Consider the following 27,156-nt stretch of genomic DNA (forward strand, 5'->3'; position numbering starts at 1 on the left):
TAAAAAAATAAAATTCAAAACAATGAAGCCTTAGTACTTTTAGCAGATAGCTTTGTGCACCCATAGGGGATAAACGTTCTCTTTTCTGTCAGAGTAAATATATGAGAAGTACTAAATGCACCTTAATTTATTCAACAGATACTAAGCAACAGGAATGAAAGCCCGAATAAGACAGATGTGGCTCCTGAACCCAGAGACTTAACAATGCAAGCACTACAAGGCACCTGACCTTGACTTGGAAGATAGAGACTGCCTGGAGGAAATGACTCCTAAACTAAAATATGAAGATATAAAGATTCCAGAATAAGAAAGAAGAAGAGATGAAGCAAAGAGAAAAAAAAAAGAGTATTTATGGTTTTTTAAAAGAAACTCACAGAAAAGAGAGAAATACATTTTATGAGAACAGAATAAAAAGTATAAAGTGTCTAGAGATAAAGCTGGATAGAGAGCAAGGTCAAAATCATGAAAGACTCTGTAAAGATTGTTGAGGAATATGAATTTTACCCTGAAATCAATGGGGCCTCTAAGGGGCTTCCCAGGTGGTACAGTTAGTATAGAATCCACCTGCCAATGCAGGAAATACAAGAGATGTGGGTTCAATCCCTGGGTCAGGAAGATCCTCTGGAGAAGAAAAATGGCAACTCATTCCAGTATTCTTGCCTAGAAAATTCCATGGACAGAAGAGTCTGGCAGGCTTCAGTCCATGGGGTCGTGAAGAATCAGACATTATTGAGTACTGTGTGATAAGTTCACTCTGGTATAGAAATAAGGATGCAAGTGGGCTCACTCTGGTATAGAAATAAGGATGCGGGTGGACTAGTAAAACACATTTCGTAATTTCAGCAATCCAAGCTAAAAAACAGTGATAAGCCTACATACTAGACGGCCCAGCTAACAGACTAGAAGAAAGAGGTACTTGTTGGAGCCTACCTTTTAGGCTGTCTCAAATATCTAAACTGGTAAATGCAGCAACACATATGTAAGGTCCTGCATTAATTTTTAAAATACTTTTCCTGTAGCTGCTCCATTAATGCTCCTATTTCCAGTGATAGGAACTTCTAATCCATGGCATGATATCACAATCTTCTAGCAAAATATAAACTACTTAAGGATTTTGTGAACACTATACAAGCTGGCAAGCCATTCACATGCTCTGACAAGTGATCCTTCTCCTATGACGATCCCATTGATATTCAGGTAAATGAAATATAGTCTGTGGGTTAAAATGCCAAATGCTATTATTTTTTAAGGACAACCATCGCAGTGACACAAGAAAAGATTAGTACAGATTATCAAAATGCCAAGTTTTAATTATCTAGAAAAACATGTGACACTAGACAGTCATCTTTATGTCTCACTGAAATATTTCAGGATGAGCTGTTGACTTCTTTCTGTTAAAGAATGACTAGTTACGTAGACAAAAAAAAAAAAAAAACAACAACAAACAAAAAAAACAACCAGATACCATGTCTAGCATTCTTGGGAAAAGCTCACAGTTTCCTCTAAAACGAAAATTTTAATTTAATCTACAAACTTACTACAAACTTTAATTTAACTACAAACTTATCTACAGATAGCATCTAGATTCTAGATGAAAATCTGAAAGCCCAACAAGTCAGTCACTAGGCTTCAGGGCAGGTCATACCACTCAGGCCCTCTCTCAGGCAGGTGCAAATATTACAGCCAGCTTTGCTTTTTCGCCCTGTGCCAACCTCTCTGCTTCATCACAACTGCCCTAACTGGTGACTCGATCTATTGTCATAAGAGGACACAGAAGTCACTCCCTCTCTAATTGAATATTCTCTTTTTCCGGCCCAGCAACCTAAGATGAGGGAATAGCAAACAGCTGTGGACATGACTGAGTGCTGAGATATGGACATGGACAGAGGCAGAAAGAACAAATCTACACAAAAGGATGGAAGGTTACATCCAAAACTCGACGGCTCGGGCTCAGCCTAAGGGCTTCCCTGGTGGCTCAGACTGGAAAAAGAACTGCCCTGTGACCCAGCCGTCCCACTGCTGGGCATACACACTGAGGAAACCAGAACTGAAAGAGACCTGTGTGCCCCAATGCTCATCGCAGCACTGTTTACATTAGCCAGGATATGGAAGCAACCTAGATGCCCATCAGCAGATGAATGGATAAGAAAGCTGTGGTGCATATGCACAATGGAATATTACTCAGCCATTAAAAAGAATGCATTTGAACCAGTTCTAATGAGGTGGATGAACTGGAGCCTATTATACAGAGTGAAGTATGTTAGAAAGAAAAACACCAATACAGTATGCTGCTTAGTCACTTCAGTCGTGTCCAACTCTGTGCGACCCGATAGACGGCAGCCCACCAGGCTCCGCCATCCCTGGGATTCTCCAGGCAAGAACACTGGAGTGGGTTGCCATTTCCTTCTCCAATGCATGAAAGGGAAAAGTGAAAGTGAAGTCGCTCAGTCGTGTCCGACTCTTAGCGACCCCGCAGACTGCAGCCTACCGGGCTCCTCCGTCCATGGGATTTTCCAGGCAAGAGTACTGGAGTGGGGTGCCATCGCCTTCTCCAATACAGTATACTAACGCATTTACATGGAATTTGGAAAGATGGTAACGATGACCCTATGTGCGAGACAGCAAAACAGACACGGATGTAAAGAACGGTCTTTTGGACTTTGTGGGAGAAGGCAAGTGTGGGATGATGTGAGAGGGTACGTTGAAACGTGTATATTATCATATGTGAAGCGGATTGCTGGTCCAGGTTCGATGCATGAGACAGGATGCTCAGGGCTGGTGCACTGGGATGACCCTGAGGGATGGGATGGGGAGGGAGGTGGGAGGGGGGTTCTGGATGGGGAACACATGTGTGCCCATGGCTGATTCATGTCAATGTATGGCAAAACCCACTACCATATTGTAAAGTAATTAGCCTCCAATAAAAATAAATAAATAAATTAAAAACAAAAAGAATCCGCCTGCAATGCAGGAGACCTGGTTTGATCCCTGGGTTCGGAAGATACCTGGGAGAAGGGAACAGCTACCCACTCCAGTATTCTGGCCTGAAGATTTCCATGAACAAAGGAGCCTGGCAGGCTATAGTTCATGGGGTCACAAAGAGTTGGACACAACCGAGAGAATTTCACTTTAAATCAGCTTAAAGAAAATAACTCTATAAACTGTTATTTCATACCTTTACCAATAAACTGAATGAGGGAACTGAGAATACATTCATTAATTTTGTAGATGATGTTAGGAACGTTATGTTGGGCATGGTGGCTAATTCATTAAAAGAAAGATACATGAGGAATCTCAAAATACTAAAGAAATAATACATCAAAACAAAACGAAGTTCAACACAGATAATGGCAAGTTACTATCCCACTAGGAGCCAAATGCTGATAAAGGTTAATGAATATTTTGGCTTAATAAAATGTGCTAAGCAAAAGTAAAATAATGTTATAATACATGTAAGATAAATATCAGCAGCGTAAAGTTTTTAACAAGTGAAAACTAAGCCTTCTATTATGCCATCGGATTCTTATTAAAGCAGTTAGGTTATCTCATGTTCAAAACAATGTTCAATTTCTAGTCTCCTTGAGTTCCAGTGAAAATAGCAGTCTGATATCCCATCTCTTGTATTTTCACAAATATCTTGATATTAGTTGGAGGCTAATGAAAGTGTAATTCAGTCTTAAATGCTGTGTTCTTTTCTCATAAAAGGATTCAATTAAACATTCAATTAAAGAAGTTTTAAAAAGAAGGGATAAAATAGCCCTAAAAAGAAAGCAGTAGAAATAATAAAGATAAAAGCATCAATTACTTAAGATTAAAAACAATACAAGAATTCAAGAACTTTTTCTTAGATTTGGTGGGGGTGGAGAGCTAAAATAAAATATACACACCTTTAGCAAGTGTAATCAATAATTACAATAAAACTAACACTAATCCAGGGAATTCTGCGGTGGTCCAGTGGTTAGGACCGCACACTTCCGATGCAGGGGGCCAGGGTTCCATCCCTTATCAGTTAACTGAGATCTTGCATGCCCTGTGGCATGAAAAGGAGGTGGGCGGGGGAGGGGGGGGGGGGAGAAAAACCACTAATTCCAGGTTTACTATGCCATATTTTACAGGTAATGTTTCCATTCACATTCTGTGACCCTACCCTTGAAGAAAAGGAAACTGAAACTTGATGGGCTGAATAATTTCAAATTCACACTTAAGTGGCAGAGTCAAGATTCAAACAAAAGTTTTTTAACATCTCATTATCTGAACCAACATACTGTTTACAAATACAGGATACAGAAGAGAGACAACCATAGGTAGGGATGATATTTAAATTTTTAAAGGCAAATACTATGCATACCTCAGCACAGATACATTTCCAAACGTCTACAGAATAAGCATAAAAAATTTTAAGTATAAAGACTTACCTTAACTAAAGCCCTGTTTATTTTTTAGTGCTTTTAATATGTGTTGAGTTGCTCACTCATGTTGGACTCTTTGTGACCCTTTGGATTGTAACCTGCCAGGCTCCTCTGTGAGATTTTTCAGGCAAGAGTGGGTTGCCATTTCCTTTTCCAGGAATTATGGTGGCAACAAGTGAACACTGTGATTTTTGACGTGTTTCAAACATTGCAGAGATTTTGAAAGGGACTGAGCCAGGGCCTTCTTTCTCCCAACTGGTGCATGATCACTCATCTCAGCTTTCGAAAGAGTTTGAGCATCACTTCCCAGCCACAAAAGATCCCCAAGCTGGGAAGGAATGGATCTGAGAACATTAATAAGCCAGGTGAACTGAATGACTGTAATATACGAGAATGACTGTGCTTGAGATTGCAAAATGGTGGTCTTAAAAGTACATTTGAGACAACTTCAAATCTCAGTTAAGTTCAGGATTCAAGTCAAGGCAGAATACCTTGAGATGGCCACAAAAGCACTGAAAAATCTGCCTCCATGTCCAACATCCTCTCTTTGTGAAGCAAGGTTTTCTGCAGCGACACCAACCAAAACGAGATTGCGACTGGACATGAGCAACACATTTGGAATGTCGCTGCCTCCTATCATCCCCAAATGGGACTGTCTAGCTGCAGGAAAATTTTGCTCAGGGCTGCTACTGATTCTGCATTATGGCGAGTCATACAATTATTCCATTTTTATCACAATGCAATAATAACAGAGGTACAGTGCACAATCATGTAAGGCACCTGAATCATCCCGAAGCCATTCCCTGCCCCAGTCTGTGGAAAAACTGTCTACCATGAAACCGGTCACTGGCGCCAAAAAGGTTGGGGACCGCTAATCCGCCACTATGCCACACCCTTAACAGTCATTCCCAGACACATTCCCCATGTTTCAGTCTATATAAACTGGAAAAATCAAGCAGTTCTTCTGGATTATGGAACAACTCCTCAAGAGTCACTTTGTACTTCACATCCAAGGCAGCTAAGACTCCAGTCCACTCAGGTCCAGAGGGACAGAGGGATGGTGCAGGAGGGCTTTACGGAGAATGAGGAGTGTGTCACAGAGCAGCTGTCTCAGAGGAGGCACTGCAGCTTCCTTGGGCATGTCATGCTCACTCCAGACTCATCAGGCTCTTCCCATGTGTCACCATTCCAAATTTCAGGATTCCACCCGCTCCCCCAACCCACCGCAATCAACACCCTCATTTCAACAGCAGACATTCTACAAAGCTGGGGTCCAGTTTGCATTGTAATTTAGCCATTTTGAGGAAAAGACTTTGGGTTTCATTTTCAGCCATCTCAGTTCTCTGAACTACAGGAGATAAGGCTCTCTTTAGGGGAAGACAGAAATTTTCAGGTGATTTATGAGCTAGGAATTCAAATCCCTATGCTCACCTTTTTCTCCCTAGCCATGTTCATGAAACTTGTTATTCTGAAAAAATGTTACCAGGTGTCAAAATACATGGTCACCCAAGGACTCACCTACTGAAAAGTATTTGATTAGGAGTATCCACTGATGATCTTGTGCCTATCACTATTGCCACACCAGGCCAACGACAACCAGTACTCTCTTTACTACTTAAAACAGAATCAGCACCTTTAAATCAAATCAGATCAAGGGACCAGTTAGAGAAATCCCAGAACAAATTCGGAAAATGCATTCTTAAGATACTCTTCCTTTAAAAGTACTCTGTAACCAAACCTGTATTAAGGTTCTCCAGAGAAACAACAAAGAGGAGAGAGGGAGGGAAGGAAGGAGAGGAAGGGGGAAGGATTTACTTTGAGAAACTGGGCCGTATGATTGCTGGGGCTGGCAAATATGAAACATCAGGAACAGGCCAGCAGGCTGAAGACCCAGGGAAGAGTTGATGTTGTAGTCTTGCAGTGACAGAAATCCTTCCTTTTCGGCTGGATCTCAAGTCTTTCCTTTCAAGGCCTTCAGCTGATTCGATGACGCTCATCTATATTATGTACAGTAACATGCTTTGCTCAAAAAATTACTGGCTTAAAGGTCAGTCATATCTAAAAAATACATTAGAGAAACATTTAGACTGGTGTTTGACCAAACCACTGAGTACTATACCCTAGCCAAGATGACACATAAAATTAACTCTCACAATATCCATACAAAAACCTGTACACAATATTAACTCTCACAATATCCATACAAAACCCTGTACACAAAATTGTATAACAGTTTTATGTGTAATAACCCCAACATGGAGAGCACACAACTGTTCTTCAACAAGCGAATATTTAAACAGACTGTGGTACACTGACACCATGAAACACTCTCAGCAATAAAAAGGAGCAAATTACTGATACAGGCAACAACTTGGGTGGAATTCAAGGGCATTATGCTAAGCAAAAAAAATCCAGTCTCAAAAGGTCACATATTATATAACTCTACTTATATAGCATATTAAAATTATAAAATCAGAGTTAAAAAATAGAGTAGTTATTGCTAGGCATTAAGGATATTCATTCAGGTCATTATGAAGATGCATTTATTAATATAAGAGGCATTTTTTTGGTTAAGAATTCATGGGAAGGTTTAGAGAGAAAATGTTTTAAGAGATGCATAATGATTTTCACTAAACCAGATATTAAAATAATTACCAAGATTAACATAAGAATAGATAGAATAATGAAACCATATAAAAAGTTCAGTATATATGTATACATAGTGAGCCAGAATATGATAAAGAAGGTTATCTCATATCAGTGAAGAAACAATAAACTCAGAGGCTATTCAATAAGCAATGCTGTCATCTCTGAGTATAGATACAGGGATTTCACATACATATTAGCTATTTGAAAAAATGTTTAAGTTTAAATGAATTTCAATTTTAGATAAAATTTATAAAAGCAAAACAAAAACCCATAAATAAAAATGATTAATACTTTTTTCCTGCATACAAATATAAAAATTCTATGCATCAAAAAATGCTATAATCAAAATTCAAAATTATACAATGAAGAGGACAGCAAAAGTTCAGATATGGCAAAAAAAGAGAGAGAGAGAAGTTACCACTCTTAACATGCACTTGATATTTTTAATAAACTTTAAACCTACAAGAGCAGTTTCAAATAGACATTCACCAAATAATTGTAAATTATCATTAAACTGAAAAATATCCTAAGACTCTTTGCGTACATTCCAAAAGTCACTGGTAAATGTAATCCAGTTGATCTATGCAAGGGCAACAAAGGAAAATTAAGAGAATTAGAACTAAATTCTCCTTTGGGTCTGGTAAAGCCACTCCTGTCTTACCAAGGAATTTCTTTGTGAACAATCCCCAAAATCAAATCTTTTGTGCCTAAATTTCCCATCTACTCTGAAGACTGAGGTGCACACGACGCTGTTGAATATTTTGGTCACTGTGTTGTTTCAAACCACACTGCTCCTACTGCAGGATTTTCTTTCATAAAATTAAGTATAATCTATCAGGTAATGCTGGTTTCTATTCTTAAATCTAATCCTATTCTAATAGATGCCTAGATGACTGTATAGTCCATCTGGGACAAACTAATTCAGCAGGCTTGGTAGCTACAAAAATAAAGGGAAGGCTACTCAAAAAACTGCATAGCAGGCTCTGGAAGGACTCTAATACTAAAAGTTCAGTTTAGACACTTAGGGATTTTTCATTAAAGACAACAGGAAGAAAAATAACATGAAAAATATCCGCACTCATGGTAAACAGAGAAAGGGAGGGTAAAACAACATACCAATTTGACAAAGCTTTTTAACAAAGAAATGAGAAAATAATCTTCTATGTGATTATTATTAATGAAATCTGCTATAAACTTTTAAAAATACCTTAAAAAATAGGATATTCTTTGACACTGATAATCTATTTCCAGGAATTTTGTGTCAATGTAAAAATTACTTGTTTCTAAGGAAATAATCACAGCTACTGAAAACACTATAAATGTTTCTATTCAAAAATATCATTTGTAATAACATAAATTTGTACATTTTTAAAAATCCAGAAATAGGAGATTGGTTAATAAATACTAGTATTTCCATACAATGGAACACTATATTATCATTAAAAATTAGATAAACAGTAAGAAAATAAATTGAAAAACGGTTGCTAATGTAGGAAAATATTCACAATGTTACACTGGGTTAGAAAAATTCTGGACATAATTCACAGAGTGATACCTGTTTTGTTTAAACTATGTATATATTTAAATTTAAAAATTATATGATAATATTGAAATATTAATTGTTATTGTGGAGGGTAGAATTATGTGCTATATATTTTCTAAACAATTCTCTGTATTTTCTAAATTACTGACAATGAGCAAGTATTATTAGGTGATCAGAAAAAAAGCTACTGTATTTCATTACATAAATATATATTGAAATTATATATATAAAATACACACACACCCCTCACACACAGAGGATCCTTTTATTCTTAAAAAGGCAATACAGAACAATTTCCAAAATCTGATCTAAAGAGCACAAGATAACAGGATGTTAATATGTGTTATCTGCGAGAAAAGAATGACAAAGGTTCTATAATAAAACACATTTAGGAAAAACTGGGCAAAATAGAGATAAACAGTCTTCTTCAGGCTTCCAGAGCCTTCAAACGCAAATTTTTCAACCTCAGCCACCTCCATGGCAGCCCCTAGAGAGACTCCATAGAACCTCTAAGAATTCGGAGAACCACTTAAAAATCTCCAGTCTCTTCTATTATTCTCACATGCTGGATATATTTTATAAAATGTAATGAGACAGGGAGGGAAGAAGAATGAATTATGTTACAATAATTGTGAACTTCCACAAGGCAGTAATTTCTAAGTACATATTGGGACCAGGGAAAGGGTGCAAGAATTAAAGAAGATAGCAGATGGAAAGATGTGTAAACTTGACTTGCTTACTAAAATTGGTTTTATATGGATATATTATAAAATATGCAAATTGCATAAATATGGTTTTACATGTGATGACAAATCATACGGATGTGGTAGAATTTTAAAGATACTATAAATTGAAATTATATGTATACCTAAGCATTAAATTAAAACTGCACCTTTGACTTTAAAAGTACCAGAGAGTCAGTGCTAAAATTTATGCAGCAGAAAACAAACTTAAGCATTCTTTACCAAACAGATCTTCATATCAGCCATTAGATGGCACCACATACCTACTAGTTAACATAACTGTAATCTTCCCCCATGTGTTTAATTATAAAACATATTTATCTTTTAAGTAAATATCATAATCATCTTTTGTCATTATTAAATGTTAAGTTTTCAAATGAAGAAAAATAATTAACGTTATATCAGTATCACCCTTTCTGCAACATTACAATTCAAAAAAAACTAAGTCCAAAAAAAAAAAAATAAATAAATAAAAAAATAAAAAAAAAAATAAAAAAACTAAGTCCATTCAGAAATCAAACTGGAATGTTCTAAGACAACTATTCAAAAGTTAAATGTCAAATGGCTACAGAATGTCTTCCCTTAAGACAAACAGAAGATAAGACTAATTTTCTACCTCAATTTTTTTCTACTTCTTTTCTTTCATAAACCTTATACTGTCCAGTTTCTAATTCTTCTCAATAATCTAATTTCTGTCTACTGTTCTTAACTAAATTTCATCATATTTTATTCTCTAATCTAGGACTTTCTCAAATTCTATCAATTTAAAGTATAGCTTCCTAGTCTCTACCCTGATACCCTCTGTTCTTTTTATCTACAATTTAGACACACAAAAAACTGCCCTATTCTGCTCACTGCTTTTTCCAATCCCAATTAAGATAGAGTAACAAGGATAAGATTGACCCTACGACCTGAAAACAATGAAACGAGACAAAATATATGAAAGACCCTGGACACAGGCAAGCAAGGGCAGTGACCGTGCAGAAAGGAAAAAAGTGATAATTATTATTTTCCAAGCTTACTGCCTGGAGAAAGTTTCCAGGCTGCAGCAAAGAGAAAGGAAACCCAAGCAGAGCCCTGAGAATAAAAGGAGGCTAAGGAGGCCAGAGTTTGCACAGCTGAATGCCAGAGAATGGAAAGAATAGTCGCTCAGTCGTGTCTGATTCTTCGCGACCCCATGGACTGAAGCCCACCAGGCTCCTCTGCCCATGGAACCTTCCAGGCAAGAATACTGGAGTGGGTTGCCATTCCCTTCTCCTGGGGATCTTCCCAACCCAGGGATCAAACCCAGGTCTCCCACATTGCAGGCATATTCTTTACCGTCTAAGCCAGCATGAAAGCTGTGCAGAAAGAACTCCAGAGAGCCGTGCTGAGTCACCTATAAGTAAGAATACAGCTGAGTGCTACTCAAGAAATTCCTGTGAGAAAACCACCAGAGACTGGGAAAAGACTCCTCCAAAAAGGATTAAAGACAAAAGTGGTCAGGCATCACACAGCACAGAAACAGGGTCTATTTTCAAGATCCACTGATTAGAATTCTAGAATATCTTGCCCAAAGGTGAGGAAAAATTAAACTGTAGAATAAATGCAGGTATGATTCCACCAAACAATATTTAAAAGAAGACCAAAAGGAACAAGCTGTTTCCAAGTAACAGCCTAATTCATAACAAAATTCAAAAAAGTAAACAAAATAGCTAACATACAACAAGGAAAACTTCACAATATCTAGCATTCAATAAAAATTTATTAGGCATGCAAAGAAGAGGAGGTGAAAATTTTAAAAAAAATCAAAACTGACTCAGAATGATAGAATTAGCAGACCATGATATATGGTTCCAGGTAATTTCACCAATAAGCATCTTTGCTACATACTAGCCATAAATATTTTCACCACATACCTAACTGGTCATAAGGTAATTTTGCTGTAAAAGATTAATAATAAAAAAGAGGGACATTTAAAAGTATATAATGAAACATTAAGAAATGAATATATTAAAGAAACTATAGCAAAATACAAAAATGTGGAATATATTTAAAATGTGTGTGAAGTCATAACAAAGCTGTACAAATAACGGATTTTATGAGTTGTAACAAGCCCTGTCCTCGAAGTCTTTCATTCACAGAATTTTATATGTTTTTTCTTCTTATTAACTCATCTCCTCGTTGGAATTACTCTTTTACTTTTTCAATAAAATTTCTTTCTATATTAAGAGGAGTAACAGTTTCCAAATACTAGGATGCATATCTGTAAACTGAGCTTTGAATTTCTGTGAAAGCCATCCACACGGTTGCTTGTTCCTCCCATACTGTCTCATGTCTGTTGACAGACACTGCAAACTTCTAAGGGAAATGTGAGTTCACTGCTGCAGGTTCAGATCACCAAAGGATCTGCAAACTGATACATTATTTCCTAGTATAATGTGCAATCAGGCTTTATCCTCTCTTATTTCACACTTCTAGTATGTTTTATTACCATATTTTCTATCAACTCAATATATATATAGTTTGTTATCATCCACTATTTTAAGATCACCATACCTACTGGTCACTCTATAGACTATTTATATAATATAAAAATGGGTACATTGCGTTAATAGAGAAATGAAACCAAACTGCCAACCAGTTATTTTATCTTTATGGCAAAACTGCCTTACAGCCAACTAGTTATGCAATGACAATGCTTACAGGGAAGATGCTTAAAGAGAAATACTGGACACAAATACTAACAGTTATTATAATGTATCCCATGGGTTCAAAAAGCTAGCAAAAAGACAAAGTATTAAGAACCATTGATATATGTTTTTAAAAACCTAAATCAACCTTCTAAAGATGAAAACTATAATATCAGAGGTAAAAAGATTAACAATAGATTAAATATTGAAAAATAAAATATTCGTTGACTTGAAGACATACCAATAGAAAGTAACTGAATAAAACAAAGAAAAAAATTATTTAAAATGAACAGAAAGGCTGTATGTAAACTGCGAGACAACTTAAGGTGCACAAATATATACATAATTACGGTCCATAAAAAGAGAGGCCAGAGAAGAGAGAATTAACAAAACGTGAAAAAATAAAGTTCAAAATTTTTACAAATTAAATGAAAATGACAAACCACAAAAGCTAGCTGAACCCAAGTACAAAAAACATGAAGAAAGGTACAAAAAGGAATACCATATTCAATTATTTAAAAATGGTTATTAAGATCTTAAAAGCAATCAGAAAAAATTTACACATTATGTATAAAGGAAAAAAGATAAGATTAACAACAAATTATTTGTTAGGAAAAAATGCAAGCTAGAAAAAGTGGAGCACCCATCACTACAGCGTTGAAAGAAGGGGAAAGGTGATTAACCTAGAATTCTTACCAGTGAAAATATCTTTGAAAAACAAAGGTAAAATAACTATAATAAATTGTTTTTAAACTGTGAGACATTCAAAAGCGAAAAGAATTCATCACTAGCAAACCTACTTGAGAAATGTTAAAGTCCTTTAGCAAAAAGAAAATGATACCACATGGAAAGAGAGATTTATCAAAAAGGAATACAAGGCATTGGAAATGGCAAATGCATGGGTAAAGACAGGTTTCATCTTATGAATTTTTTTAAAAAGATAATCGAGAGTGATATCGTGGAAAATGGAGGAGAAAGCATCAAGGGTTGGTTTCTTCACTGAAACAACTATTACACTGGAAAAAGGTGTCAGAACCAACTGTTCTTCAACAAAAAAAATTTGTTGTCTATTTCTACCTACATGAGATAGCAGATACTCACTAAACTTACTGTGATAATCATCTCATGATGTATGTAAAGCTGAATCATTATGTTGTACACCAGAAACTTACACAGTGCTGTATCTCAATTATATCCCAATGAGATTTAAAATTTCTTTTTAAGTCAACTGTTTCTGAATTCTGCAACCTAATCACACACTTAGAGCAACCAGAGACATACCTGATGAAGAAGAGGTTGCTGAAATTTGGGAGCAGAGCAGCGGTGTAGGAGCCAATGATAACCCTTCATCCTTGGCCCCGCCTGGGTGGGGAAAGCACCTTATGCTCCTGGAGCCGCTGGCTGGTGCTGGGGGGGCTGGGGGTGGCAGTAAGCACTCTGTCTTATGAAAATTTGGGGTGGCACACTTTGGTTCTTCTAGCTATTCCCTAAAGGACCAGTGCAGATGTTTGCCTTTGTTTTAGCTCCCTCAAACTACAGTGACATCCCTGGCAGGAACTACTGAAAAATTTAGACAGGTAGATCTTTGTTTTGCTCGGTATTTTGGATCCAGACATTTAAGAAAACCTCTATGAGGTCATGGCTGACCACAGATATAATGCAAAAGGAAATTTAGTGACCACACATAAGAAAGGACAAAGACTTTACAAATATAATCTAACTGCAGCACCCAACAGGCAAAAGTCAGCAATCCTTGATAAGCAGGAGAATCTGATTTTCATGCCACATTATGGCATTCAAAATACGCACTTTCCAACAAACAATCACAAAGCAAGGAAACAGGAAAGTATGTCCCGTTCACATGAAAAAAAAAAAAAAATATATATATTAACATTTCAAAACTATCTCTAAGAAACCCAGACATTAAAACTGCTAGTAAAAAATTAGAAATCAACTGTATTAAATATGCTCAGTGAGCTAAAAGAAACAAGAAGAACTAAAGGAAATTCAGAGAGGAATATATTAACAAACAGAGGGTCAATATATACACACTGTTCAAAAGAAACAAGCAAGAATTCTGATGATGAAGATGACTGAGATATAAGACAACTGGAAGTATTCAGTTTGAGAAGCAGAAACATAATGAAGAAAAATTAACAAAGTCCAAGGGACCTAGGGAATATCGTCAAGCATACAAATATATGTACCATAGGAGTCCCAGAAGGAGAAGAGAGAGGGACAGAAAAATATTTGAAGAGATAATGGCCACCAACACCCTAAATTTGTTGAAATAAATGTAAACATCCAAGAACGTCAAGAAATCCCAAGCACTATAAATGCAAAGTAACCCACACGAAGACACATTAAACTCCTAAAAAACAAACTCTTGAAAACAGGAAGAAAGAAACGTCTCACTACATAGCAAAAGTTCTCAGTAACAGCTGATTTTTTTTTTGTTTTAATCAGAAACCATGGAGGGCAGAGGGAAGAAGGATAACATATTTAAAGTCCTGAAAGGAAAAAAAGAAAGTCTGTGAACCAAGAATTTTAAACACAGCAAATTATCTTTTAAGAAAGAATGAAAAGGTAAGACATTTCCAGACAAATAAAAGTTGATGGAGCATGTTACCAGAAGAACTGTCCTCCAATAAATACTAAGGAAGCCCTTCAGGCTGAAACGGAGAAACAGTGGACAATACTAGAAGCCACGAGACTAAACAATTCAGGCTAAATGGAACTACACAGATAAACAATAAAGCCAGTTATTGCATCCTGGGTTTATAACTCATTTCCCTCATCACTGTTTCCAAAGAAAATACATAAAATAACCATTATAAATCTATGGGCACATAATGCATGCACACTGACAGCTATCAGAAAGTGGAATTAAAAATCAAACCTCACTTACAGTTGCATTATAAAGAATAAAATACCTGGCAATAAACCAAACCAAGAGGCATAAACTTCTACTCAGAAAACTATAAACGATATGATCCTGATGAATGCAGCTGAAAATAACACAAATGGAAAGATATACTATGCTCAGGGACCAGAAGAATATTGTTAAAGTGTCCGTATTACCCAAGGCAATCTACACTGGTTCTAGGAAAGACAAATCAATAAAAAGAAAAAACAATCTAAATACAGAAACTGACCCACACATACATACACATACACACACACACACACACACACACAAACTTAGTATATAATAACAGAGGTATATCAAATTAGCCAGGATGAATTATTCAATAATTAGTATTCAAATAACTGGTTAATCAAAAATAAATACAAAGCTGAGTCCTTCACACCGAAAAAGTTGCAAGTGGATTCAAGACTTCAATGTTTAAAGATGCCCACATTTTACAGAAATTAGAGATTCACTGAGTTAAACTATGAATTCTTTAGAGAAATCATCTCCAAATGTAAGCCACAGTCAACATCCGTATGCCTCTCACTTTGTGGGCAAATTTCTCAAAGGTTTGTTTGTGGTTATCTAACTTTGGGGGTTAAAAGGTAGAAAAGATGAATCCTATTTTGGTTGATGCACAGAAAACTGTCCTCTGTAGGTATTATCTCTCTTCTTGAAAACGGTCATGCTGCTGCTGCTGCTGCTAAGTCACTTCAGTCGTGTCTGACTCTGTGCAACCCCATAGACTTTAATTAAATTTATTGTTCAAAACAACTCAGCCATATATATATCTCTTTATATAGAAACATATAAATATAAAAGTACTTAAGCCAATATATCCCATTCTTTCATCTGAGTCTTAGGATGAAATAGACCCATAAGAACAACAACAACAACAATCTCCCTTCTCCCCTACTCTGCTTCGAAAGGAAAAACATCTTAGGAGAAACCAAGACTAAATTGATAATGCGGGCAGCATTCTGTACAATGTTCCGACGCTTATCACTGAAAAGGGCTGTAGTGGTTGGTATATATGATATCAATTTTCAGAATGGCATCAAGAATTCATCTCTAATCATCTTCTCTGAAGGATTAAAAAGGAACCCTGAACATCTCAGCTTCAAATCAGTGAGGCATTGATCCTGAGCTGGAATAGGCTGAGACCTTGTCCCTTGGACCTCAGGCTGGACAGTTAAAAACATTCTGATTCTTCTGTCCTGGTACGAATAAATGAACTTTCTTTCCCTTTTTAGAGTCAGTTATTAAAGAGTGTGTAACACAGCTGAATAACGCCTATGGGCTTAGGAAAAACGGAAAGAGGCTTTAACTCTATAAAGTTGGTATCTAGAAGTCATTCTGCAAAACAACTTACAACTAATTCAGGCTATAGAAAAAGAAATAAAAGGATAAGAGAGACAGCGGTACTTTGAGACAGAAAGGACCTGGTGAGGTACAGGGCTGGCTCTCACACAGTCTACGTTCTGAGTGTGCTCTCCATTTTTATAACAATGACTCCAGATTCTCATAATACTGTGGCCTTCACAATAAATTCTTTCCCCTTAAGTCCTGAACTTCAACCTCCCCCTTCAACTGTTGAGGGGCTGCCTTACTCACTAAATATTGATATTAACTTACAGCAGCCTCAATTTGGAATGTAAAACTAAAAACAGAAGGCATGAGTCAACGCGGAAGGCTCTTTTCCCTCGGGGTGCACATCAACCTCTCATTAAGAAGTTCGAGGAAGCTGGGAATGAATCAAAGAAAATACAGCTCCATGATTTCCACCTTCCATTAAATTGTAGATGAAAATGTCATTTTAATTATAGTAGCAAAAGCCCTATTCTTTGTTACCATCAAGGCTCTATAAATTCACAATCTAATTAAAAATTCTTGAGTCAGGGAAAAAAAAAGAACACCTTAAAATGTACTCTAACACAATAGCTTCAAAAATCTACTGGTCCCCTCAACTCAAGAATATCTCTTATTAGCACTGCCTAGAAGTCACTGAGCTATTTGAAAGGGAAAGACAGCTAGCCAAGAGCCGTAAAATATGAAAATAGTATAAATAGGAGAACTATATTACAACTCTAGACTTTTTCAGAAGATAAATTCAAACTAAGTTACATGCTAGGAAAAGAAGCACATTATTTACAACACACTATTTAGTCACAACAAAGAAACAGTCACAAAAAATTATAATTTTTAGTATTTGAATGTTGATTTAACAATACATTAAAAAAATGATTTTTACTGGATTTGCATGGAAACTGAACACAGATCTCTTCATATGCCAACATCCAAAAATTAGGGCTCAGAATTTTCCATACTTGGAGCCACTCCCTTATTCAGAGATCAGCCAAGTGTTTCCTTTATAAATATCCCATTATTTAAATGGATTACTAAAACACTGTGGAAGTTCATGTTGAGCCAAGTCATTAGCAGCTCTCATACATTCAGAATGCTGAATGTCAAACCACTAAAACAATGAATGACAGAAACTATCAGGACATATCTTCCACATTCATATATACAGAACACATCTGACCCATTGTAAAGAGTCTGCAAGTTTCAAGAGCTGTCCCTAATCCTTCATTAAAATAATATCAATAACATGCATATACCAACTTACTGGCTAAGAAGCCAGACACAAAAAGCCTACACAATTCACTTAGCCTAATGTTTTCGAAGAGTTGACTCACTGGAAAAGACCCTGATGCTGGGAGGGATTGGGGGCAGGAGGAGAAGGGGACAACAGAGGATGAGATGGCTGGATGGCATCACTGACCCGATGCACATGAATTTGAGTAAACTCCAGGAGTTGGTGATGGACAGGGAGGCCTGGCGTGCTGGGATTCATGGGGTCGCAAAGAGTCGGACACGACTGAGCAACTGAACTGAACTGAACTGAATGTTTTCAAGATGTATCCATGTGGTGGCTTACATCATGTTTCATTCCTTTTTGTGTGTGAATAATATTCTATTGCATGGATATACCAATTTTGCTTACTCCACTGATTGGCGGATGTGTATTTGGGGGTCATTTCTATTGTTTTAGTGATTATGAAAAATGCTGCTATGAACATTTATGTACAAGTTTTATATTAACATGTATTTTCAATTCTCTTGAATATACCTGGGAGTGGAATGGCCAGGTCATCTAGTAACTACAGTTGTTCCTCAGTATCCACAGGGCATTGATTTCAGGACCTGCTGTGAATACCAAATCCAAGGATGCTAACGTCCACAGTGGGCCCCCTATGACCACTATTCTGCATCCACGGATCCAAACAACCATTGATCAAGCATTAAGCTCATCATCTGAAACTGGCTGAACGCACACACACAGAACCCATAGATAAGGTGTTGACTGCATATTTATTGAAAAAATCTGCATGTAACTGAGCCCATACAACTCAAATCCATGATTTCAAAAAATTAACTATATATTTTTAACTTTTTGAAGAATTTTCAAACTGTTTTCTAAAGTGGTTGCACCATTTTATATTCTTACCAGCAATACATGAAGATTCCAATTTCTCCACATCCTTACCAACACTTGTTACTATTTTTAAGATCATTCTTTTAGTAAAGCATTTGGAAGAGAACAATAAAGAATCCTTACACAGTTTTATTTTATTTTTCCTTAGAAGCTGCCAAAGTAGTAAAAATTACAACTGAAAAGGAGTAAATAAAACTATCATTATTTGCAGGTGAAATAAATGTCTATATAGAACACCAAAAATATCTGTAGAAATATTAAAACAGTTTAGCAATAAGACTGGATATAAAATTAATATAAAAGTTAATTGCATTTACATTATCAGATTCCCTGTTCTTTAGAGCAATAAAAATATGAGATTTCTAAGCACAAATCTAACAAAAATTATGCAAAATTTTTATAGAGAAATTTTTAAAACTTTATTGAAAGGCATTAAACAAATGCAAAGATACACTATGTTCAAGAACAGAAGGTTTCAATTACAATAAAGACATTAACTCCATATGGATGCAAAGATTCAACATAACTCATTAAAATTTCAAAAGGGCTTTTTAAGAAACTGGACAGATTGATTCTAAAATTTAAACAAAAAACAAATCAAAGGCCCAGCAATAATCATGACACCACTGAAAAAGAAAAAGAATTTGCCCTAATAGATAAGAATCACAAAGTTCTAATAATCAGTGAAGAAAAGGAATAGATAAGTGTTGATAATGGAACAGTGTGAAATATTTGAAATACTTGGTAAATTGTGTAAAGAAAAACTGAAATTAGGTTCTTACTTTTATATTTGGAAATATTAAAAATTTCCAAAAAATTAATTTCAGCCAGATTAATAACTATGACCAAAGTTTAAAAGGTTAAGACTTTAAACTTTTAAAAATATTGTGTCCCCACAAAGTCCCAAAGAATGCTAAAGAGAAAAAAGGAGAGAGAAAGAAAGAAAAGAATGAAAAAAAGAATATTTACAAGTCTGACTAATATTAAAATTTTTGCTCAAAGACCATAGACACCTGGAAGTTGCCTAGCTCCATGCCTCCCAAATTTTCCTCTCCAAATTGTAAAAACTAGCAGTAAAAAGTAAATCTATATAAAAACCATGTCCTCAGAATAACTTGAATACAGAGAATATGGAAATCTCAAAGTAACTGTTAGTAAAAAAGACAAAACTTAACAGATCTTAGGGCACAATCTCTCAGGTTCTCACCTACTCCAATCCCACTGAAAGGCTTTGCCTTAAACAAAGAAAAGACGAAGAAAAACTGCTGAGAAGACAGAAGGGAGAAGATTAAAAAAAAAAAAGGTGACCTAAAACTATTGTCAGAAAGAAAAGCCCACCTTAATCTGAAAACACTAAAAAAAAAAAAGAAAGAAAAAACAATAGATTTAGATAGAGCACAGGGAAGGAATCTCAAAGTACATGTGAGCCGAAGGGACAAGCATGATTTAAATGGGTGGGTGGGTGCCTCTGTAACTTAGTTTCTGGAGAAGGAAAAGGCAAAAAGGGAGAAGGTTCTTTGGCAGTTTGGTGGAGATGAGGAAAAGAAACAAAATGGAATAGAGTCTTGGGCTTCCCTGGTGGCTCAGAATCTGCCTCCAATGCAGGAGACCCGGGATTGATCCCTGGGTCAAGAAGATCCCCTGGAGAAGGGAAAGGCTACCCACCCCAGTATTCTTGCCTGGAGAATCCCCATGGACAGGGGAGCCTGACGGGCTACAGTCCCTGGGTTCTCAGAGTTGGACAGGACTGAGACTGAGCAGCTAACACTCACTTGCAAAGACAAAAGAATCACAAAATCAGACGATGCAGAACCCCTTCCCCACCAAAACAAAATACAACAAAATACCCTCACTGTATCTTTCCATTTCAATATCCTATTCTACTCAGCCTGAAATTCGCTCACTGATGTCACATTTTTAAATTACACATCCACATCTGCAGGGAACTTATGCAGATGATCGTCATTAATGTAAACAGAACATGTAAGACAAGGAAACAGTAGGCATATTACATGAGGGTGGACTCACTGAGAAGTGGGAGAATGGGGCTTGCCATACTTCTTGGGCTCACTGCTTCATTACTATTTCCCAGCTTTCTTTGAGGTTAGATGTAGCCATGCCTGCATTATTGACAAGGGGTATGCATCCCAGGGAATGTGCTCTGCTTCTAGGCCTAGCCCATAATCACCTCCTAGGCAGAATCCTCCCTCCCCCTTCCCTCTTCCGCACCCCCTGCTGGATGCAGATAAACCCGCCACCTCCAAAAGCACACACGGAAGGCGCCAGAGCCATGAGATAGGAGCCTGGATCCCTGAATCGCTGCTCAAGACTGTGATGTAGCAATCACACTGATAGACCTGACTCAGACAAGTGAGAAAGAAACCTGCATCCTATTCAACTCATTATCTCTCTCAGATTTGCCTGACATACCAATACCTTAAATAATACAAAAGGCTATTTCCTAAGGAAGCAAAAAACCTTAACTAATGATATACGGTAGGAAGACGCCTATGGCAACGCTGAGGGAAAAGGGGTGGCGAGGCAGACTGTGAATGACAGGCCAGCAGGGATTCTCTCTGGCCAACAAGGCACTGAGGTGGGTGCCCGAAAAGAGAAGTGAAGCTCTAAACACAATGACTGTATAACAAGCGTTTACTGCAAACATCAGTGCCAAGTGAAAGTCACTCAGTCGTGTCTGACTCTTTGCAATCCCATGGACTATGAAGTCCATGGAATTCTCTAGCCCAGACTACTGGAGTGGGTGGCCTTTCCCTTCTCGAGGGGATCTTCCTGACCCAGGGATCAAACCCAAGTTTCCCACACTGCAGGAGGATTCTTTACCAGCTGAGTCACAAGGAAAGCCCAAGAATCCTGGAGTGGGTAGCCTATCGCTTCTCCAGTGGATCTTCCTGACCCAGGGGTCAACCCGGGGTCTCCTGCATTGCAGGCAGATTCTTTACCAACTGAGCTATCAGGGAAGCCCAATAAGCCTTGATCTAAAAACGTAAACTCCGAAAATCGAAATACAACTATACAGGGAAAATGGGATGTGGACAAACGCATGGGGAGGATGAAATAATATTTTATTACTGTCAACAATGATTTAAATCACTGAATTATTTATGGAATGCTGATGCTGCTAAGTCGCTTCAGTCATGTCCAACTCTGTGCAACCCCATGGATGGCAGCCCACCAGGCTCTTCTGTCCCTGGGATTTTCCAGGCAAGAATACTGGAGTGGGTTGCCATTTCCTTCTCCAATGTATGCATGCATGCTAAGGCGCTTCAGTCATGTCCGACTCTGTGCGACCCTATGGACAACAGCCCACCAGGTTCCTCTGTCCATGAGATTCTCAAGGCAGGAATACTGGAGTGGGCTGCCATTTCCTTCTCCATTTATGGACTGGTTTTACTCAATAAATATACTAATATTCATTTAACATGTATTAGCTAGTTAATAATTAGCTAGTTAATGCTGTGAAAGTGTTGCACTCAATATGCCAGCAAATTTGGAAAACTCAGCAGTGGCCACAAGACTGGAAAAGGTCAGTTTTCATTCCAATCCCAAAGAAAGGCAATGCCAAAGAATGCTCCAACTACTGCACAATTGCACTCATCTCACACGCTAGTAAAGTAGTGCTCAAAATTCTCCAAGCAAGGCTTCAGCAATACGTGAACCATGAACTTCCATATGTTCAAGCTAGTTTTAGAAAAGGCACAGGAACCAGAGATCAAATTGCCAATATCCTCTGGATCACTGAAAAAGCAAGAGAGTTCCAGGAAAACATCTACTGCTTTATTGACTATGCCAAAGCCTTTGACTGTGTGGATCATAGTAAACTGTGGAAAATTCTGAGAGAGATGGGAATACCAGACCACCTGACCTTCCTCTTGAGAAACCTATATGCAAGTGAGGAAGCAACAGTTCGAACTGGACATGGAACAACAGACTGGTTCCAAATAGTGAAAGGAGTATGTCAAAGCTGTATATTGTCACCCTGCTTATTTAACCTGTTGGGCTGGAAGAAGCACAAGCTGGAATCAAGATTGCCAGGAGAAATATCAATAATCTCAGATATGCAGAAGACACCACCCTTATGGCAGAAAGTAAAGAGGAACTAAAAAGCCTCTTGATGAAAGTGAAAGAGGAGAGTGAAAAAGCTGGCATAAAGCTCAACATTCAGAAAACGAAGATCATGGCATCTGGTCTCATCACTTCATGGGAAAGAGATGGGGAAACAGTGGAAACAGTGTCAGACTTTATTTTTGGGGGCTCCAAAATCACTGCAGATGGCGATTGCAGCCATGAAATTAAAAGACGCTTACTCCTTGAAAGAAAAGTTATGACCAGCCTAGATAGCATATTCTAAAGCAGAGACATCACTTTGCCAACAAAGGTCCGTCTAGTTAAGGCTATGGTTTTTCCAGGGGTCATGTATGGATGTGAGAGTTGGACTGTGAAGAAAACTGAGCGCCGAAGAATTGATGCTTTTGAACTATGGTGTTGGAGAAGACTCCCTTGGACTGCAAGGAGATCCAACCAGTCCACTATAAAGGAGATCAGTCCTGGGTGTTCTTTGGAAGGACTGATGCTAAAGCTGAAATTCCAATACTTTGGCTACCTCATGCAAAGTGTTGACTCATTGGAAAAGACCCTGATGCTGGGAGGGATTGGGGGCAGGAGAAGAAGGGGACAACAGAGGATGAGATGGCTGGATGGCATCAGCAACTCGATGGACATGAGTTTGGGTGAACTCCGGGAGATGGTGATAGACAGGGAGGCCTGGCGTGCTGCTATTCATGGGGTTGCAAGGAGTCGGACACAACTGAGAGACTGAACTGAATGTCTCTGAAAAGCAGAGACATTACTCTTGCTGACTAAGGTCTGTATAGTCAAGGCCCACTGGTCACATACGGTTAAGAGAGCTGGACAGTAAAGAAGGAGGAACACCAAAGAATTTATGCCTTCAAACTGTGGTGGTGAAGACTTCTGAAAGTCCCTCGGACAGCAAGGAGATCAAACCAGTCATGTTTTAAGGGAGATCAACCCTGAATAATCACTGGAAGGACTGATGCTGAATCTGAAGCTCCGGTATTTTGGTCATTGGATGTGAATAGACGATTCATTGGCAAAGTCCCTGTTGCTGGGAAAGATTGAGGGCAGAGGAGAATAGGGCGTCAGAGGATGAGACGGCTGGATGGCATCACTGATGTAATGGACATGAACTTGGGCAAACTCTGGGAGATGGTGAGGGACAGGGAGGCCTGGCGTGCTGCACGACATGGGCTTGCAGAGTCAGACATGACTGGGTGACTGAACAACAAGCTAGTTTAATCCTCACAACAACACATGAGGAACACAATACTGGTATCCCATTTCATAGATGAAGACAGTGAGATACATGTTGTTGTTCAGTGGCTAAGTTATGTCCAACTCTTTGCAAGCCCATGGACTGCAGCATATCAGGCTTCCCTGTCACTAAGATATATGAGGGCTCAGTAACCCATCTAAGGTCAAACAGTTAATAAGTGGCAGAAAGACAGTATTATTAGAAGCCAGGCATCTTGATTCTAGAACCATATACCCAACCAACACACTAAACTACCAGAACTAAACCTTTACCTACAAGAGGAGGAAAACAACAGATGTTTAAATATTTTTGAAAGCAAGAAATAGAGAAATTAATTTAGAATATGAAGGTGAGCAGAAAACAGCTAAAAGGGTTGAGTGCCTTTGACTGGGGGAGTAGGATGGGTGTGAAGGACGGAAGGGCTAGGAGCATGATCTTATTAACAACAAAAGAAGCACTGCTTTGATTTAAAATCAGAGCTTTAACTTTCAATGAAAGGAGATAATTAAGACATGTTACATACATCATAATTTTGCTTGAACTTAGACCTGCTGCAAATTCACTTTAAAAAGTGGACCTAACAGAAACTAACACGACAAGTTACAAGCTCCTTTGTAATAGAACACTTTAAGGGGAAATTCAACCTTAGTACCTAACTCACTTAGTACAGCAACTATAGCTTGTTGCCTTGTCTACTCTCTAATTGTCAAAACCCCAACCTCAGAAAGAACCACTAAATTAAAACTGGCTGAGAACATTTATTCCTGCATGATGCTTTCAGTTGAGAAAATCATTGGAAAAATCAAACAACTATCCCTGGCAGTACATAAGACAACCATTAAGTGTGTGTTTTGAAATTAGAATTCCAAAGACAATACATTCATTAAGACAATAAACTATTCACGTTCAAAAACCACAACATAAACATCTCTTTAACGCTTACATGTAAATCTATGTTCAGGTTATCCTTGCATTTCGTCTTCTCTTTTCTACCTAAGCTCACTTCCTGGGTGATCTCAAGTAGTCTCGCTGTTTTAACCACCACATATCAAGGGAGAGAGACATCAGTGTGGTAGCTGCTGATGCTTTCCCCATGGGATAATAAGCCGGGATCGAACATCTTCACAGATTAACTTTGGAAGACTATACCAAAACAGAGAAAATTGGAGAAGGTACCTATGGAGCTGTGCATAGGGGCAGACAGAAAACTACCAATCAAGGGGTAGCCATGAAGAAAATCAGACTAGAAAAGGGAAGAGGAAGGGGTTCCTAGTACTGCAGTTCAGGAAATATCTCTTACTAAAAGAACCTCGTCATCCAAATATAGTCGGTCTTCAAGACGTGCTTATGCAGGATTCCAGTTATATCTCATCTTTGCATTCCTTTCCATAGATCTCAAGAAATATTTGGATTCTATTCCTCCTGGTCAGTTCATGGATTCTTCACTTGTTCAGAATTATTTGTACCAAATCCTACAAGGGACAGTGTTTTGTCAGTCTAGAAGAGTTCTAGACTTAAAACCTCAAAATCTATTGATGGATGATAACCGAACAATTAAACCAGCAGATTTCGGTTTTGCCAGAGTTTCTGGAACACCCATTAGAGGATACATCTATGAGGTAGTAACACTCTGGTGAAGATCTCTGGAAGTATTGCTGGGGTCAGCTCGCTACTCAACTCCAGTTGATATTTGATCAATAACTTTCAGAGCTTTGGGCACTGCCAACAATGAAGTGTGGCCAGAAGTGGAATCTTCACAGACTATGAAAATACATTTTCCAAGTGGAAACCAGGAAGTTTAGCATTCCACATCAAAAACTTGGATGCAAATGGCTTGGATCTGCTCTCGAAAATGTTAGTCTATGATCCTGCCAAATGAATTTCTGGCAAAATGGCACTGAATCATCCATACTTTAATGATTTGGACAGTCAAATTAAGAAGATATAGCTTTCTGACAGCTTCCACGTCTTGTGTCAAGAACAGATGATTGTATTTTTACTATTATCTCTGTTTATGTCTCATATATTTTCTTTTCTTTGTTGTAAAACTTAAGCTATATTTCATCTTCTGATTTCAAAAGTGTTAACTTAAAAAGGTAAATCCTGTTCTATATGAATTTAAATGTAATAATTCTGTATATGTTTGTAGATCCCACTGTAACAACCGTTTGTTACTATAATAAAACTATATAAATAAATATAGTATTGATGTCAGGAATTAGGAAAATTTTGAATTAGCTTAAACCATCTAAAATGCTATAGCAGTCTACTTTTCTTGTAGTTAAAAATACTAAAATTTAGGAAAGTGTGCTAAATTCAAAGTTCATAATGCTCTGAAGTATTTCTTATGCTCCAAATGTTTAAATTTTCTTGTCAGTTTCTTGCCATACTACCTGCTTAAAGAGGAGTATTCTTCAATGTGTGACCTACATGCTCAGGCATTCAGAATGAGAAAACTAACCAGATTTGAGAGATAATGCTTAATTTATAGAGGTTTTTGGTAACATAAAACTAACATTAGTGTATGACAAAGTTTGCTAAGTTTTATAGTCAGAGATCAAGGGCTGTCCACAGCAGGAAAGAACAGTTTAGAAAATTTATGAGCTATTCTATTTTTGTTTTCCCTGGTGGCTCAGACGGTAAAGCATCTGTCTACAATGTGAGAGACCTGGATTCGATCCCTAGGTTGGGAAGATTCCCTGGAGAAGGAAATGGCAACCCCCTCCAGTACTCTTGCCTTGAAAATCCCATGGACGGAGGAGCTTGGTGCAGGCAACTATCCATAGGGTCGCAAAGAGTAGGGCACGACTGAGCGATGTCACTTTTCATTCTGTTTTTAGGTAGGTTATCCATCTGACTGAATTCTTGTGCTTTGGTCAGAGGTAATAACTATACAAAGGAGTTGCTTATCTTGGCTTTCAAGTCTGACTAAAACTGCAAATTTTGACATAGTTTAGTTTATTAGCAGCCTTCGTTGAAGGTTCTCATGTATAATTATTTAGCTAAAATCACTAGCCTTGGGAATTGCTTATTAATGCTCCTCACTGTGATTTTTACCTGTAAGCAGCCTAATTTAAATTGTTTATTACAGCCAAGAGAAATCTCTAAAAATAACTGTATCATTTTTCAGTTCAGTTCAGTTTAGTCGCTCAGTCGTGTTCCACTCTTTGGGACCCCATGAATCGCAGCACGCCAGGCCTCCCTGTCCATCACCAACTCCCGGAGTTCACTCAGACTCATGTGCATTGAGTCAGTGATGCCATCCAGCCATCTCATCCTCTGTCGTGCCCTTCTCCTCCTGCCCTCAATCCCTCCCAGCATCAGGGTCTTTTCCAATGAGTCAACTCTTCACATGAGGTGGCCAAAGTACTGGAGTTTCA

General features: G+C 37.7%; 1 protein-coding gene and 1 pseudogene across 1 annotated transcript in view; one reads left to right on the forward strand and one right to left on the reverse strand.

Annotated features, from left to right (window-relative positions):
• The window catches only part of SYT14 (synaptotagmin 14), a 193,358-nt gene that overhangs the window by 145,048 nt on the left and 21,154 nt on the right, over positions 1 to 27,156 (reverse strand). The gene's annotated exons all lie outside the window — the stretch shown is intronic.
• LOC138416266 (cyclin-dependent kinase 1 pseudogene) lies at positions 2,602 to 25,724 on the forward strand (annotated as a pseudogene).

The sequence above is a fragment of the Ovis canadensis genome, chromosome 12 (genome assembly GCF_042477335.2).
Source record: "Ovis canadensis isolate MfBH-ARS-UI-01 breed Bighorn chromosome 12, ARS-UI_OviCan_v2, whole genome shotgun sequence".
NCBI classification, from domain to species: Eukaryota; Metazoa; Chordata; class Mammalia; order Artiodactyla; family Bovidae; genus Ovis; species Ovis canadensis.